Source organism: Lygodium microphyllum, chromosome 9 (genome assembly GCF_053477565.2).
Source record: "Lygodium microphyllum isolate KBCC chromosome 9, Lygodium_microphyllum_v1.1.10, whole genome shotgun sequence".
In the NCBI taxonomy this organism is placed as follows: Eukaryota; Viridiplantae; Streptophyta; class Polypodiopsida; order Schizaeales; family Lygodiaceae; genus Lygodium; species Lygodium microphyllum.
This window is the reverse complement of record NC_141143.1, coordinates 155605219-155623306: the sequence shown is the minus strand read 5'-3', so window position 1 is coordinate 155623306 and position 18088 is coordinate 155605219.

Genomic DNA, 18088 nt, shown 5'->3' with positions numbered 1-18088 from the left:
GTTGTGTAGGGCATGTGGCCATAGCCATTGCTTGATCAAATTTTTGCATCCTTTCATTCATTTTCTCCACTCTTGAAGCATCTTTTGTGTTTGTTGGTCTTTGTCAGCCTTAACTTTTGGCATCAAATACCTCCAATGGGGATTCCATCTTGATATCTTTTATGGGAGGAATCCAAATTATACACGGTGACCTTGAGAAGCACAAGCATGTGTATCGAAAAATCCAAGTGAGCTTAGAATGACCACAAGATCTTCGTCAAAGTGAATTGGTGTAGGTTGAAGGAAACTATTGAGGAAATTCTTAAGAACAACAAAGGTATGTATTTCCAAAATTTGCCTAATCCTAGCCTCCTTTTTGCCATGCTTCTCAAAATAGGCCTATTGTAAGTTTGTGCGGCCTCATCCTTGGCTTAAGATCAAGTCCACATGCAAGTTCATCATGCATAACAACCACGATATTGCCTCAATTAAGGCCCTCAAGGAGTTAGCACAATTGTAAGAGGCCCAAGGTCATCAAGGGCAATAACAATATAGCTAAAATAATGTTCATGGAAGTAAAGGGCACCATTGCTAGCCCTTCGTACCTTGCTCGCCTCCTTTATAGTTGCAATGATGACCATGGCTCCATCTACTGACATATGAGAGCCTTGAATGCTTGTGCTTGAGCATAGAGTTTGCTCCAAGGGCTCTAGAGAAGCATCAATCATATTTGCAATTCGTGTGAATAAGCTTCAAAGATTTTGAAATCGCTCTCATACATTGGAATAATTCAAACACTTGATTCAAATTAGATCAATTTGGTGGAGGACATTTTGGTGGCTATGTTTGGAATCCCTTTGTTTTCAAAACACGATGACAACACTTAAATTCTTGTAGATTAGATTGATATGTTAGTTGAATGCAATGATAACAAGCAAGGGATTGCTTAGTCTCTCAAAACATTGTGATGGGCAAAGCAATATTGTTAATTGAATAAAAACTTCTTTTGGGAGGGATGTATGTCAAACATGGTAAAATTCTTCAACTCCAACCATTACACACCCATGAAGTATACCCTGAATGGTCAAATGCATGGGATAGCAACCCAATGCATAATCCGAGTTGAGATGTTTTACTATGCTTTGGTCTCATATGCATGAGTGGACCTAGCCAACCAACTTTGTGTCATCCATATTTGGCATGTTAGCCCTTTTCAATCATGTCGGGTCATGTTCAAGTAGTTTCAATCCCAAAGTTTGGGTGTATGATATGGAATTAGTATCTCAAAGAATTTGGGATATCAAAGTAAAAGAGTCCCAATTGATTGTGTCAGGACATTAGTATAGTGTTACTAGCAAAACTATTCCCTATTCTAATGTATAGTAGGAGAGAGAGGGATTCGATCTCCTAACATGCCAAAACTTGCAGTCACCACTTGTGGTGGGATAAGTAAGAATTGAAATATATAACAACTTATTTTGGATCTGATGAATTTGTAGAGCGGAAAATATCTTTTTCCAATGAATTGTCTCCCATAAGAAAAACAGATTTTCCGTTGACTATTTCAAGATAATCTTTTAGGCTATCCCAAATGGTAGAATCTGAAGATGGTACAGTAGGCATCACTTTGAATTTAGAATCTAATAATGTTGGTGTTGTACTGATGGGTGATGGTTTGACCATACAGGAAGGGGGTTCTGTAAAAGCAAGGGGAAAAATTGTGCAAATACCAGTTAGTAATTCTTTCTTAGGTCTCACTATAAATGCTTTGAACGATTCAAGAAGAAAAAATGATTTAAGTAAATAGAGATTCCTTCGAAAAAGGGCCATGGTTTTTGCACGTAACCCAAAAGATTATCTCAAATCATAGAACTTATTAGGTATTGATGACCATAGTATGGTGCCTAATAAGTTTTACCTACTATTGGATTCAAAGCAATGACTCTCATTGTATGAAAGTGACACTCTTAAGTTGTTTTAACCCGTATGATGCGATGGCCTTCCCCCCACATGTGACATTAACATACAAGTGCTAGATAGGTGTGTCTATGGGCCAAGATTTATGGGCATTGCCCAAGTAGTTATGTCTCATGTATCTAGCATATGGGTGTTAGGCAGGTGTGTTTATGGGTCGAGGATAGCATATGGGTGTTAGATAGGTGTGTCTATGGGTCAAGGATAATGGGTGTTACCAAGTAGTTATGCAGCATGGCAAGTTATATAAATGTTTCCACCATGTTATGATGGGACTTCCTATCATACAAGAGGGTAGATATTCTTGGCGCAACCTGTGTGCGCCACAATATTCTTGCTTGGTATTTGAAAACCTATTATTTGCCAAATTTTCTTTAAGAAAGCAAGCTTTCTTGCTAAGAAAAATCTTAGTGAAAATGAAAGAGGCAAGAAAAACAGCCCTGGGAAGGTTGATGAAATCACATTTGATGTTATTTATACCATGTTATAATTGAGTGAATTGAATCTTATGGTTAAACGAATTAGACAAGAAAAACACCCTTGGAAGGGTGATGAAATCACATTTGATGTCATTTATACCATGCTATAATTGAGTGAATTAAAGTAGAACTATATGTAAACTAGGTTGCCCCAATGTTTGAAAGCTAAGTTGCCATTATACCATTTGGACTTATCACACTCTCTTGTCCATTTTCTTTGTTAGTTACAATTTCTCTATCCATACTTTTGAGCTCTACCCGTGTAGCATAACTACCCACCCATAAAGATTTCCTAAAGACATGCAATTTGTAATTAGTAGAAGCCACATAGGGATAGTTGGACATTACATCTACCATACTTGTAATTACTTTTTATCCTACATTTGATGCTTTTTCTACTACATTTACTACTTTTTCCAACACATTTCTTATTTCCGATGGTTGTGATTGTGATGGTGTCCCTATTATGGTTGTTAACAATACTACCTTTCCAAACGAGTTTATTGAAGAAGATGAGTTTTTCGAAGAAAGATGGACACAACCTTTTCTAAATTAGTTAGTTGGGAATCTCTTTCATGTGGTAGGAGTCACTAATAATAATGCATTGATCTTTGTTTCATTTTCATTTTGAAGATGAATGCCATAACCTTTTGAACATTCATGAACGTGTATCGGCTAGAGATTTTCCCATTCTAATAATATTCTTTGAGCTAAAGCCACCTTGGACTATCAAGTAAGTGGAATCATGTTCAAATTATGGTTGACATTGATGCTTGTGGTCAATGGTATTTGAAACATTGTGAACTACTTGGTAGACTGCAAAGGACATGTGCATGCTACAAGAACGACAAATAGTATGGGGTCAAGGCATGCAAATCAAGTCTGTGGATTGGAAAGTATGCATATCATGTTGCTTCAAGCTTATCTAAATCTTGTAAACCTTGTCAATTGTCATGGTTGAGATAATTGATGATGTTATCTAGATTGATGAACATGCTATATTAGGGAAAACTTAGGCTCGTATTTGGGCCTTTTACTTCTAGAGAGAGAAGGACCTCAACCAATAGAAAGAGAGCTACCATAATGATAAAAATGGGTTTTTTCATTTCTAATATCTTATTTCAGTTTTTCAATTTTCAATATAAAGCATTTCCAAATATTTTTGAGGGGGAACCATGTTTCCTTAAAATCTTAGCGTGCATCTACTATTCTTCTCACTTCTTGCTTTGTTCTTGCATATTCTTTTGCTCCATCTTCTTTGCATGCTAGGGTTGTGCAATAAGCTCTTCTAGAGGCTACAATCAAAATCTCTCTCCTCTTATTACTTCATAGCAATAATCAATATAATTTCTTCAATCATCAATTTATTACTTTTATCCATAGTCCCACCATCCTCCTCGGGTAAGTAGTGCCAATTAGTTCTTATATTGCTCTTTTATCAATCTCCAAAACTTATTCCTGGAGGATTTGCTAGTACAATATGTGATTGTGGTCCTAGGTGTGGAGGTACATAACTAAGTTGTAGAAGGAAAGGTTTTGAATATTAATGATGGCATTTTGAGTGCTAAGGGAGAAACCTCAAATGGTAATCAAGAGATTCATTTAATAAAAAGCGTTGCATTTTGTGAAATCCCCCCTCAACACGTGCCCATTTTTGAAACCATACACACAAATATTTTGTTATACTCAACGATTCCCATCTTACACGGTGACCTTAGTAAGCATAGAAAAGTATGTTATCTAAGAGTTAAAAATTTAAGCGAGCAAATTTTGGCAATCCTTATGATTGTAATGAGGCAAGATTAAAGTAGTGATATCACTAATCTTAAAACTACATTCATCAATTAATTTTTGACTTCCTTTAATGGATCAGACATAAGGCCAATTGCCTCAAAGTCAAACAGGGAATGTCTGTTAGCATTTCATACCACAAGCTTGATGTCAAATGGCAAATGTAGAATGATCCAAACATTACACTTACATACTATATTATCTTGAAATTTGTACTAAGCCATCCTTGTTTTTTTAGAAGATGCACAACATGATATGGGCCATTTAGCATAATTGGAAAGCAAAGCATTGTGTTAGGTTTAGGTATGGTTAAGAACCATCACAACACAATATGGAGGCCTTGTCATCGTTTAGAACCCCTATTCACGTTGTGTTGGCTTTAGGCACAATGCAGGCTGAAGACTTGGTGCGAGAGCATTACAACATATGGAGACATCGTTCATTGTTGAGACCCCTAATTGCATTGTGTTGGCTCTAGGGCGGTTTAGGCTCACGATTGAATTTAGAACCAACATAATGCAAGGTATGAGAGCATTGTTACCATTGGAAACCCCTAATTTCATCATGTTGGGGTCTAAGTATGGCCTAGGCTCATGACTCACCTTAGGACCAACATCAACATGATTAGGGAGTCTTGTCAACCTTAAGACTCCTTGATCACATTGTGTTTACTCTAGGCATAGTTTAGGCTCCTGGCTTGATTTAGGACTAGCATAATATGATATGCGAGCCTTGATATTATTACAAATCCCTGATTGCATTGTGTTGGTTTAGGACTAGCACAACATTATAAGGATGCTTGGCTAATTTTGGGGATTGTCTATCATGCTGTGTAGGCCTAAGAGTCAAATTTCTTATTAAGACCAACATAACATGATAGTAGATATTTTATGCCATCGAGGACCCTTTATTGCATTGTGGTGATCTTGTGTTTAATTATTTGAATAGGACCAAAGCAAAATAATGAAGACAACTTTTGATGGTGGAGAGTAGGCTACAATGCTTCAAAATCTATATTTTTAGTGTAGAACTAGGCCCAAATCCCTAGTTAGAGTTAAGGTAAAAATGGACATTAAGAGGTCAATTTACAAAGAAATTGGGAAGATACCCATGTTTACCAACATGGGCCCTATTACAATATATGATGATGAACATGGGCATCTCTTGAAATTCTTTGTAATTTGACCACTTGATCTCTATTTTCAATGTTTTTCAAATATTGATGGAAATTTTGGGCTACTTTAGACACAATGGCATCACCAATTTCTGGCACATTTGCATTAAAAATGTAGATTGTGATGCCATAAATCTTGATAGTATAAAGGAATACCATAATAACCTAGACCAACACAATGTGATTAGAGACCATGGAAACATCATAAAATCTTTCATGGTGTTATGTTGGTTCACGCACACCTTAGGTCAACACACTATGATTATTATGATGGGAATGCCTAGCAATCCCTTATCACATTGCATTGGTGTAATTTTGCCCTAGACTTGTTAGAATATAAGCATGGGAATTCATCCTAAGCAAGGGTCTGTGAGGGGAGATGGATATGAATGGCCTTAAGGGGTAGGGGAAACCCTAACCCTAGCTTGGCAGAGGCTATATAAACAGCCTATGGGTCACTATCAAGTGAGAGAGAGTGTACCCAAGTTGTACTCTAAGCAACTTAGTAAGCAATATTTTGTTCTTGTACTTTGAACTCTCATCTCCCTCTTGTGCACATTCTTCTTACTGCAAACTCTAATTTCCCACATGGTATCAAAGCCTCCTCTGATCCTTTTAGCTTCCTCTATCCTCAACTTCACTAAGTGCACATGATTTTCCATCATCTTCATCTTTTCCTTCTTACCTCCATAGCCAAACCTTGACCCCATGACCTTGGAGGACCCTGGGAAGCCAAAGGAGAGCATTTCAACTCGTGACTTCTAATGAAAACTTCTTGCAACACAAGGCGACTTGGCGTGGCACATTAGAGGGCAACATAATGCGTCGTGGAGGGCAACATTGCAGAAATTATAAATCTAGCGTAGATTTCGCAACCTCCTGTTCAGCTCCTTGGCGCGGCCTATAGAAGGCACAATCATGGCAGGCATCTTGGGGAAATGATAGCCCCCCAAGTGGCTTCCTGACCCTAAAAGGGTTTGACAAAATTCCATCTGTGCTGGCCACACAAAGGCAAACCCTAACTACATGTCTTTTGGTAGCCATAGGCAGAAAGCTTCAAGCTTTTCCATTCTTCAAAATTTTCAATTTCTAAGCACTAACAGTGATTCTAATCACTGATTAATCTTCTCCAAAGTTATTTGAAGATTTGAAAGCTCTATTTCAAAGTCTCTTACCCTCGATGGACCTCCTTAGTTCATTAAACAATCCACATTTCACATCTTAAGTGGCATAAAACTTTGAGATGAGTGCTTGTAAGCACTAATGTGGTATTTTACAATCATGTTGCTACCTGGATATTGACTCAATCTGGCATTTTTATCATAAAATTAAATCCATCAAGTGCTTTATGTCATTAACCTCTTCTTAATTGGTTGTAAGGCTATATGTACAACTATAAACACATAGACCATATATCCTAATATCAATTTGCTGCTGGTGCATCAGAGATATGAGTTTTATTGTACTCTCCTCTTATTCATCCCATAGCATAGAGCTGATTGATAAGCCATGCTTCACCAAGAACTCCTCTAATAGGCCACATTATTAGGAAGACCTTGAAGTCCAAGTCAAAGCTCACCTCGTTGAAACCTAGGAAAACAGTAAAGCTTAAATTAAGAGTTGTTCAAAGAACAAGACCTCCTAAATTTTATCTTGAGATATTGCATATGTATGATTTTCAACCGTTTTCAACTCTACAACTTTAAAAGTTGGCTATTAGTTCTGCTATTCGGTTGTACTTGGCCACATGTAAAGGACTAGACATTGCCATTGCTTAAGGCAATATGTAAGACCTTCCTATAATGGCCATGGCCTATGCAGATGCAAGGCCTCAAATTCGCAAGTTCAATGGAAAAGATTTATATCCTTGGAAAATCTTGATAAAATACAAAATGATGGAAAGAGGCTACTGGCCCTTCATAAAAGGGACCAAAGTTATTGACTCGTTCAATCCCCTTGATGTAGAAGATGATGAAACAGCTCAGGCCATCATCATGCTTCATTTAGATGAATCTTTAATTCATCATATTGACCAACTTTCCACTGCCAAGGAGAAGTGGGATGAACTTGAAAGACTCCACGTTGCTACAGGGAAGAACTCCAAGATATTTCTCAAGATTGAGTTTTTTAGCCTGGAGTACAAACAGGGAGAAGATCTAAGCAAGTTTATTTCACATATGAAGGGGCTTATGGTACAGCTTGCCTTCATTCAAGAACCCATCCATGATGAAGATGCCATTGCCATCCTTTTGAAGTTTGTGAAGAAGGTTTTTCCAACCCTTGTGACTACCCTAACTAATATCCCGAACCCAACCTTGGCAAGTACCATCCAGTCTTGCCTGGATGAAGAGAAGAGAAACCATACTGAAGGGACTTCAACATTTACTTCCCATGAGCAAGTGTTAGTTCATACTGCTTCTACTAAGTGCTCCTTCTATCACAAAAGATGGCATATTGTAAGCAATTGCTGAAAGAAATATCCTGACAAAATGAAGTGCAATAAATGCAAAAAGACCGGGCATATCACTAGTAAGTGTCCCAGTGTTTCACAAGTACCTAAGGAATTAGAGACCAACTTTACCTCCCAATCCACAAATGACCGACTCTTTTGAGTCTTGTAACATCCTCTACCTATGAATATCCTTGTAGCTTGATTTATAAAGGCATCCCATTTGATTGAGGGGGAGAACTTTAACATGTCTTGTGATGCAATGCCACCCTGGCATTGAGGGGGGGTGTTAGAATATAGGCATGGGAATTCACCCTAAGCAAAGGTCTATGAGGGCATATGGATGTGAATAGCCTTAAGGGGTAGGGGAAACCCTAACCCTAACTTGGCAGAGGCTATATAAACAACCTATGGGTCACTATCAAGTGAGAGAGAGTTGTACTCTAAGCAAGTAAGCAAGATTTTGTTCTTGTACTTTGAGCTCTCATCTCCCTCTCTTGTGCACATTCTTCTTGTTGCAAACTCTGATTTTCCACAAGACCAACATAATGTGATTGCGGCTCATATCAAAGTTTAGGATCAACATAACACAACATGGAGGCCTTGTCACAATCGAGAGACCCTTATCACGTTTTCTTGATTCTAGGATAATTTAGGATCATGGTTTGATTTAGTACTAATACAGTCCTAAGTGAGAGCTTTGTCACCATTGGGAACCCTAAACACATTGTGTTAGCTCCCAATATGTCTTAGGCTCACGGCTTGGTTTGGGACCAACACAATGTGATATAGAGGTCTCATAAGTGCCAAGAATCCATAATTACATTATGTTCACTATTGGTTTTGGGACAAAATAATGTAATATGGGAGCCTTGTCACTATTGGGAACCCCTAATTGCAATGTGTTGATTTAGGGCCAACACAGTGTGATAAGGTTCATTGGACAAATTTGGGGACCCTCTATTGTGTTGCGTTAGTGTGGGGTTCAAGTTTCTTACAATTGAACACTCAATAAGAGACTTTGGATGCCATTTGGAACCTCTATTGCATTGTGATGACTTATGCTCAATGCATTGATCAATGCAAATGCAAGAGGATTAGAATAATGTCAAATGGAGAGTAAGCTACAATGCTTTATACTACATTTGAAATGGCCCAAAACCTTGATAAGGCCTCAAAAACACTCAAAATAGATGCAAGAAGCTCAAATTACAAAGAAATGACTTATCATGCTGTGCTAGTCTACATGGGTGTTTTTTCAATTTCTTTATAATTTGACCTCTTAGTGTCCATTTTAAACATTTATAACATCATGGACCAATGTGAGCATCCTAAAATTGCTCAATCCATGTTGTTGGTCAAGGCATACTCTAGACCAACACAACACAATTAGGCACTATAGGAACCATTCCACAATCCCTTATCACATTGTTTCAGTCTAGTCCTACCTTTATTTATATTTAGTTAGCTGACAACTTTAGAAGAGTTTTGGTATAATTAACTGAGTCATCATTTAATAGCTTATGGTATATGGTTATAGCTTTATTGGTTGTGGAATTGATAAACAAAAGGGAGATTTTAAGTATGTACATTGCATTGTCAAAATAAGTTAAACATTTTTAATGGATGTTTTAAATTTGTGCTATGATTCCATACTTCTTTGCCTCTTTGAATGCTCCATTTTTTTCTTAATCTTAAACTAAAATTTTTACACACCTTTTAAGTTTTTCTTGTAGTGATTGCAAGTTCCATTATCATCTCTATGCCTTTTTGCCTTATTAGTATCTCTCTAACCTTTTGAAAATACCTCTTGGATCTTAGTCACTTGTGATAATCTTTGACCTTGAGTTGTATTTCAACCAAAAAGGCATATTTAAGTGTGCTAACACCACCTTGGATATATAAGTACACTACTAAATAATTACATTTTGACTAAGTCTACTAGTAGTAGGTGGTAGACAATAAACCTTCTTTGAAGTAAATGTTACTTGACTAAGATCTATTGCCTAATGGCGGATTAAAAACATTTCTTTGAAGTAGATGTTAGTTTTATGGAGATGTTTGATCAGAACTTTTTGAGTGGGCAAGTTTTTGTACAAAAGAAAAACATTAGTTTCAAAAGAAAGAGACGTGGAGTAGGTTGTGAAGGTGTACATCATCTCCTTTGGTGTAGTTTTGATTCATGGTCACAACTTAATCACATGGATTGCAAATTTTTATTATAAATAGTTTAGCATGATGAAATAATATTTGGAATATTCATGGATTTGTAGGATAAAATTATGAAGAAACAATTTGACATTTAACTTATTATCTTAACCAAAATCCAAATTGATAGCAAATAGAGTCAATGGCATTGTGAATACGTTGAAGTGATATAAATTAACAATAAATGCACAACGCGATCAATGTTTTTCTTATACAAGGCCATTGGTGATAATACACATATGCATATTGCTATTCATAAATATTTAGACAAGTAGATTTTTCTCCTCTTTTGGAATAGTTTAATTTTGTAGTTAACACAACCCTGAAGCTATCAAGCAAAGTTGTTGGAGCTACGCATCAAAATGTAATTTGCATTATGCATGCAGGTTGATGTTGTGTACTAATAAGTAGAATTAGGAGTCAAAGAGGATCTAGCACAAATTCATTTATCATTGGGGGGGTACATGCATGAGCTAGCATATATGTAGTATCCAAACTCTTGTTCAAGGATTTATATGCTCATCCAATGTCTTAGGAGCAATGCAGGGAGCTACATTCCATCACTTATCCTTTATGAGAGTTCACAATTAAAAATTGTATTTTACTGTGTTTTTCCAAACTAAATTTCTAAAAATTTGATTGAAATTGAAGTTTATCTTCTATACCTATAAACAAGAGGTTATGGGGAGTCTCATGTGGCAGTGTCTTAGCCCCCCCACCTCTCTCTCTCTCTCTCTCTCTCTCTCTCTCTCTCTCTCTCTCTCTCTCTCTCTCTCTCTCTCTCTCTCTCTCTCTCTCTCTCTCTCTCTCTCTCTCTCTTTACACACACACACACACACACATTAGCATTTTGCGCGCATGGAATGCTACGCCACTTTGTGATAACATCACTTCTCTCTCCTCTTTTCCCTCTCTATTTCTTATTTGTTTATGCTCTCTCTCCTCTCTCTCTTCTCACCTCTCCCACTTGATTTTTCCTTCTCTCTCTCTCCCTCTCGATTTTTCCTCTCTCAAGTCTTTTTCTCTTATTCTCTCTCTTCTCACCTCTCTTTTATTCCTCTCTCCCTCTCTCTCTCTCTCATTTCTTCTCACTTCTCTTTTGCATCCTCTCTCTCATATTTTTTCTCTCTTTCTTCCTTTTTCTCTCTCATCTTTTCCCTCCCTCTCTCTCTCTCTCTCTCTCTCTCTCTCTCTCCTTTTTTTCCTTTGCCTTTCTCTTCTCTCTTTCTCCTTCCTCTCCCCTTTTTTTCTTTTCTCTCTCCTATTTTTTCTTGTCTCTTTGCTCTCTCTCTTTCTCTCTCTCATTCTCTCCCCCAAATTTTTTTCCTTTTTTTCTTTTCTCACCCCCTCTCTCAATCTTTTTCCTCCCTCCTTCTCACTCTTCCCTCTTTTCTCTCTCTTTTTTTCCCTCTCATTTTCTCTCCCTCTCTTTCTTTTTCTCTCCCCTCTTTTCCTCCCTCTATCACTCTTTTCTTCTCTCTCTCTCTCCCCTTTTCTCTTTCTCTCTCTCATATTTTTTTCTCACTCTCTCTTCCCTCTTTTTTCTCCCCTCTCTCTCCTTTTTTCTTTTCTTCTTCTTGTCTCTCTCTCTCCTCTATTTTCTTTGCCTTTCCCTCCCCTCTTTCTCCTCTCTCCCTCCTCTCTTTTCTTTTTATTTTCTCTCTCCTACATTTTCCATATTTCTTTGCTATATATATGCATATATATATAGCTCTTTTTTCTCTTTCTCTCTCTCTCTCTCTCTCTCCCTCCCCTTCTTCTTTTTTCTCTTCCTTCCCTCCTCTCTCTTAAAAAAATTACATTGAAAAACTCTTTTAAAAATATATAAAAAAGAGGGATTTTTTAATTAAAAAGTTTAATTTAGTTAAACACTTTTAATTAAGAGAGAGAGAGAGAGATTACTAATTAAAAGGGAAAGAAAATTTTTTAGCACCTCTTAAAAATATTTAATTAAAAGAGAAGGGAATGATTTAAAAAATGATAAAAGTTTAAATTAAAAATTTTAACTTAATTTAAAAATTTTAATTGAGAGAGAGAGAGAGAGAGAGAGAGAGAGAGAGAGAGAGAGAGAGAGAGAGAGAGATGATTAATTAAAAGGGGAGAAAGAGATCCTACACATGAGAGGGGGGGTTAATTAAAAAGAGGAGAGGGGAGAGAGAGGGAGAGATTACATGTGAGAGGAGGGGAGCTAACTAAAAAAGAGAGGTTTGAGAAGCCCTCTGAAGGTTCAGGCTTCTCGAACCTACAACCAATATAATAAATTAGTATAGATATGTGTGTGTATATACTTGATCTGTGAGTCATAGTCCGTGGGACAAGGATACTCAAAGCACCAGGAGAAAGGTACATAGGCATGGTGGTGGGCAACACTATAAGCATAGTAGAAGCAAGGATTTCAATGGGGCCTTGACAAGCATTAGAGGATGGTGGGGGATAGAACAAGATATGAGTCTCTCCCTCTCTCTCAGAAGCAAGCATGCATAAGTGGGGGCTCTTTGCATCCCCCCTCTCTCTCACACAAAGTGCCAATGGGAGGGTGTAGAGGTATGGTAGTAGGCAAGATAATAAGTGAAGCAGTAGCATGGGTTTCAACAGGGCCTTGATAATCATGGTAGGATGGTGGGGGTGAGTCAAGATGGGACTCTCTCTCTCTCTCTCTCTCTCTCTCTCTCTCTCTCTCTCTCTCTCTCTCTCTCTCTCTCTCTCTGGGGACACACAAGCAAGTAGGCATAGGATTGGGAACTCTTTGCCCCCCCATCACACACACACGCACGAAGGGTATGGGCAAGATAGCAAGCACATCAATAGCATGGATTTTGGTAGGGTATTGGTAATCCCAACAAGATGATGGGGGCAAGCAAGGTGGGACTCTCTCTCTCTCTCTCTCTCACTCTCACTCTCTCTCCTTTTGATGGTTGGCAACAATGGCAACTAGTGGTGGCCAAACTAAGAGTTGGGCTGGTGGCAATAACAAATAGAATGGGTAGTTGGTTGCTCGAGTGCAAGCATGTGTGCACAATGGAGTAGCCAACATAGAGGGAGGAAGGGTAGGGGGTGAGGAAGGGAGGGAGGGAGGGAAAGGTGAAGGGGAGGGAGAGAGAGAGAGAGACCATGGTGGATAGAGAAAGAAGAAGAAGAAGAAGAAGAAGAAGAAGAAGAAGAGGGAAAAGAAATGGAGAGAGAGAGATAGAGAAGAAAAGATTCCAAAATGCCATCTTTATCTCCTATCTCACTCATATTTGGATATCTTAGTAGAACATCTTTCAACTTAGAGTCATACCATTATATAGACTTGAATGGTAAAATCTAAAATCATGGTGATGTCACACCCATCTCGACTCACTCCACCTCACTTGACCAATTTGTGACAAACTCTAAAGTGGAGTTTGATGTGCAATCAATAGGGATCATTAATCAATGATTGTGATGGTGAATACACATAGGTTCCCACTTGATGAGTTAGGTAACTTGCATGTGTCCATCCAATGATTGACTTTGAAGGTAACGAGTTTGGAGTTGTAACATTGTGCCACATGATAAACAATTGCATTGCTCGACTTACATGAAGTTGAACAGCTCTATTCATGGCGCCACCACATACATACATTCCATATCATGTGGCATTTTTTCATCCCATTTAATGATCGTGCAAGTGGGTTTGATACATAATAATTACATTTACTAGGGTTTTGTAAAGTAGCATCTACCTACGTATAAATGTGAGTGACACTTTTAAACTATTGACTTGGATCAATCTTCTATTGCATTATTGTTATATACAAGTTTGATGTTTGGCAATTGGGTTTTTTTTATATACCGATAGGTGAGAGAAAGAGGAAGAGATTAACACTATGTGTAAAGTGCCTACTTTTAAATGCATGCACACACACACACACACACACACAAAGATGGTAGGGGTTAAAAGCTGCTTGTGCCTAGCCGCCTACATTTACTTTGTATACAATGCATGCACATCTATACACTGAGCAGGTTGTTGTGACCGCCCATCACTATTACTTTTTTCTTTTTTCTTTCTATGACAATAGAATAAGGAAAGGCAAGTCACACATTCTAACTATTGGAGTTCCCACATATCCTCTTTCTCTCTCTTTCTTGAACCACCATAGCCTTTGCATCCTCTTGCTTCTTCTACTCGTGCTCTCACTTTTTCTCCATCTTTCAACTAATATCAGAGTAGGTATTCAAGGAGCTTCACCAACATTCACTTCAGCCCATAAAGAGAGCTTTATTTTCACTTTTCATGGTAACCACTCATTGAAGTATGCATCAATCTTCTTGCTCCCTCAACCTCTTCTATACCTTCTAGGCTTGTTGACTTTCCACTGATCTTTTTCCAAATGGTCATTGAGCTCACCATAGCAATAGAAAACTAGCAGCCATTAGCATGATTTGTGCTTGTTTGGTTGCCCCTATCCCTAAGTGAATCACCTCTTCTAGCTCATATTGAGCCCTAAGATCCTTGCTCATCGTTTGACATTCTCCTCGGCATTGAAGGCTTCCATCTTAAGAAGTGTCTCAAGTATTTGTGGTCGATCACCATTGACCTCATATTCAAGCATTGAATGCTTCCATTTTTAGCATTATCCTTAGTATTTGAGGTCAGCCATTCATTGTTTGGGTAGCAAGTTGGTTATGTCCCGATGATGTATTGATTATGCTACTATTTTATTTGGGATTGCCTCCATGTATCTAACATCTTTGGGTCTTTGATAGCATTTAGTACCTTGGTGGTTGCATGATCTATCTTGCACTCCTAGTTGCATTGTATATCTCAATCGCTACTGGATATCCCTGGTAGTGGGAGCTTAACATTTTGATCTTTTGCCTAGAGTTATACACTTATTTACTACAATTTTATAGATGGCCATGCTGAAATTTAATTTTGAGTAGTTTCTTTGATAGTAGATGCTTGTATTGGGTGCTTCCTTCTTGTGGATAGTAGTATATTCACATAGTCCTCATCATGTAGCGTAGAATGGCCATTGTCTAGTAACAACATTTTGCACATGTATAGCACAAAAATTTTGGCAGACATATTAAACTCTATGAAGCCAAGCATTGGCTCAAAGAATGTACATCTAAGTCAATTCATACCTATTTCAATTTTTGAGCATATGTTCAATGAATGTAAGGGTTTGAGACGCACTAAAAGCTCGTACATCATGAAAAGTGCATCAAAGGATTATATAATAAGGATTCTAGGTAAAACTTGGATGCCAAAAATCACTCATAGTCTTAACACAATAGATTATTGAGTCACAATAGGGGACATGGCTTTCAAGTAAAATTTTACTCTCTTGGTTGGCGATTTTGTTACATTGGAATGGCTTATCTTGCTTTCCTTCCCAATTGTAGGTACTTTGTTGCACAATTTTTTGGTTCAATTTTGGGGCTGGGCTACTATTATTACAGTAGCTTTCTCTTTGGTTGGTAGACATAATGGCAAGTGTTTCAAATGCTTGCTATGATAGTGCTATCTTCAACATAGAGAAGTTGGATGGCAATGACTTCTAGTATTGGAAGACTTAAGATTTGGTAGATATTGATGGAAAAGAAGCAAGTGAGATCATCAAAAACCAAAGGAATAAAGCTAAAGGATTGGAATAGAGATGATTGGGAAAATATTGATAAGGTATGAAAGTCCATCATTATCTTGTCTTTATCTAAGCAAGTTTATTTCAATAGTATTACTACTGAAGATGATGCTTATGATTTATGAAAAAAGATACATGATCTTTATGACAAGCAAATCATTGCTTCACACTTGTATTGGTTGAAGAAGCTTGTGAACCTTCGTATAAAGAAGGCAACTCCCATTTTCACTCATTTGAATGAGTTCCACCCATTTTCAACTAGCTAATCTTGCAAGGCATTTAGTTTGAGGATAACATAAAGTCTTTGTTCTTGCTTGTTACACCGACTCGGTCTTGGGATACATTTTGTACTGTTATGAGAGCTATTCCTCTTTACGATGGCTTTAAATGCTCTGATATAGAGAGCACTATGCTTACAAAGGAAGTGAATAGGAAAAACATTGATATAGCATATACTTCTCATGCACTTATAGTTAGAGATAGATATGATGATAAGGAAACAATAAGACTCATAGTCCAATGGGAATAACTCTAAGTCTCTAGGTAGTTACATAGTAAATCTTGTGGTCCTAAGTCCTCTCTACTTAACATTATTATGGGAAACAGAGTCATATAAGACCATATCATAAAATGCATAGTTAGGCATGAAAAAGGCCAAGGAAAAGTATAAGATATTACCAAGTCTTCTTATGTGTGATCACATTGTTCCTATGTCCCACTATTAAGATTGAGGATATAAATGCCTTGGAGTATAGCACAGATAATTACATACTTGATACTTCTTTACTTGATGCTACTCAATTGACTAACGTTCAATCCACTTACTCTCAATGTTGTCTTCTTGATTTGGGGGCTTCTTTTCATGTTACCTTGCATCATCATTGTTTTTATACTTACTACATTGCTACAAGTTCAGTTAGATTGGGTGATGATCATGATCGTTAACATAGGTGATGTGAGATTACAATTTGCTATCGATGCTCCATTTGTTCTACATGATGTATGTCATGTCTCGGCTTTGACCAAAAGTCTTATCTCAGCTAGACGGTTGGATGATAGCAAGTATCATGTATCTTTTGTAATTTTGCATGGAAGATTATATGTGGCAATCTCATTTTTACTAGAGGTGTCAAGGATGGTAGCTTGTATCTAGATTTGTTGATCATGTTTTAGTCGTGACTGATCTTCCATTCATATCTCTTTGTCATTGCCATATCGGGCATATATCCCTTAAAGGAATGAAGTCTTGCCTCATTTGCAGTACTTACTACCTCTTGACTACTCATGTTTTGATTCACATTATCATTGTTTATATGGCAAGCATACTCATAACTCACACAAAAATTCTGGTTCTACCCGTGTGGACGAGCCTTGTCTCATGCATTCATATGCTTATGATCCCATGCCCTTCTATCATTAGGTGGTTCAAAGTATTTTACTAAATCAATTATGGTTATTCACATAAGGTCTTGGTATATCCCATAAACCAAAACTCTGAAGTAATGCCTACATTTTAGTGCTTTCTTACTATGGTCAAGAACTAGTTTGGAGATAGGAGGCTAAAAGTCTATAATTTAATAGTGGGGGTGAATATGTTTGTACCTTTGAGTAGTTTTGTGATGAGAGGAGTGTTAAGCATTAGCTGACCAACCCTTACACCCCATCCTAGAATGGTGTTACAGAGTGTATGAATAGAACTATTCAAGAGAGAATCCATAGTATGCTCAGCCAAGCAGGCTTATTATTCCATTTTTGGGTTAAGGAAGATATTGTACAACATATAGATCTTGGGCCACTACATTGTTAGTAGCTACATGCTATCCAATTGGTGTTGGTTGTACTATAATAGAAAGCTTCTCTTGAAAGATCACTCTGCATACCTCAACCACATGCTCTGCTCTCATATTCATCTTACCCCATGAAACTTAACATCATGGATGTGGATAATCTTCAAAGCTTGTGGATCCAAAAGCTAATAGCCCATCTCACCTACATTACCATATCCAAGAAAGATATATTTGACGAACTTTGGATTCAACTTATTACATTTGTCTTTGAAAATATGGTAGAAAGCCTCACATCCAAGGACTTGCAAGTGTGTATATGAGGGAGGTTTACCAGAACATACCTCCTCTGCAGCTCCACCACCAAGAGCAATCCATAGGATATGTTAATCAAATGAACTTTTTGAATCCTCTATGGATTATGTCTTGGCGACAAATTTTGATGAGTCTCTTATGAGGCTATGTGGTGCAGAGATGATAGTCACTTTTGGGAGAGCACCATGTAGTCTGAGTTTGATTTGCTACTGTAGAAAAATCATACATGGGACTTAATTTTCTTGCAAGATGCTAAACATGCAAGGCCCTATGGTTAGGCCATCTAACAGTAGACCTTGGTATGACTATGACTCCTACAT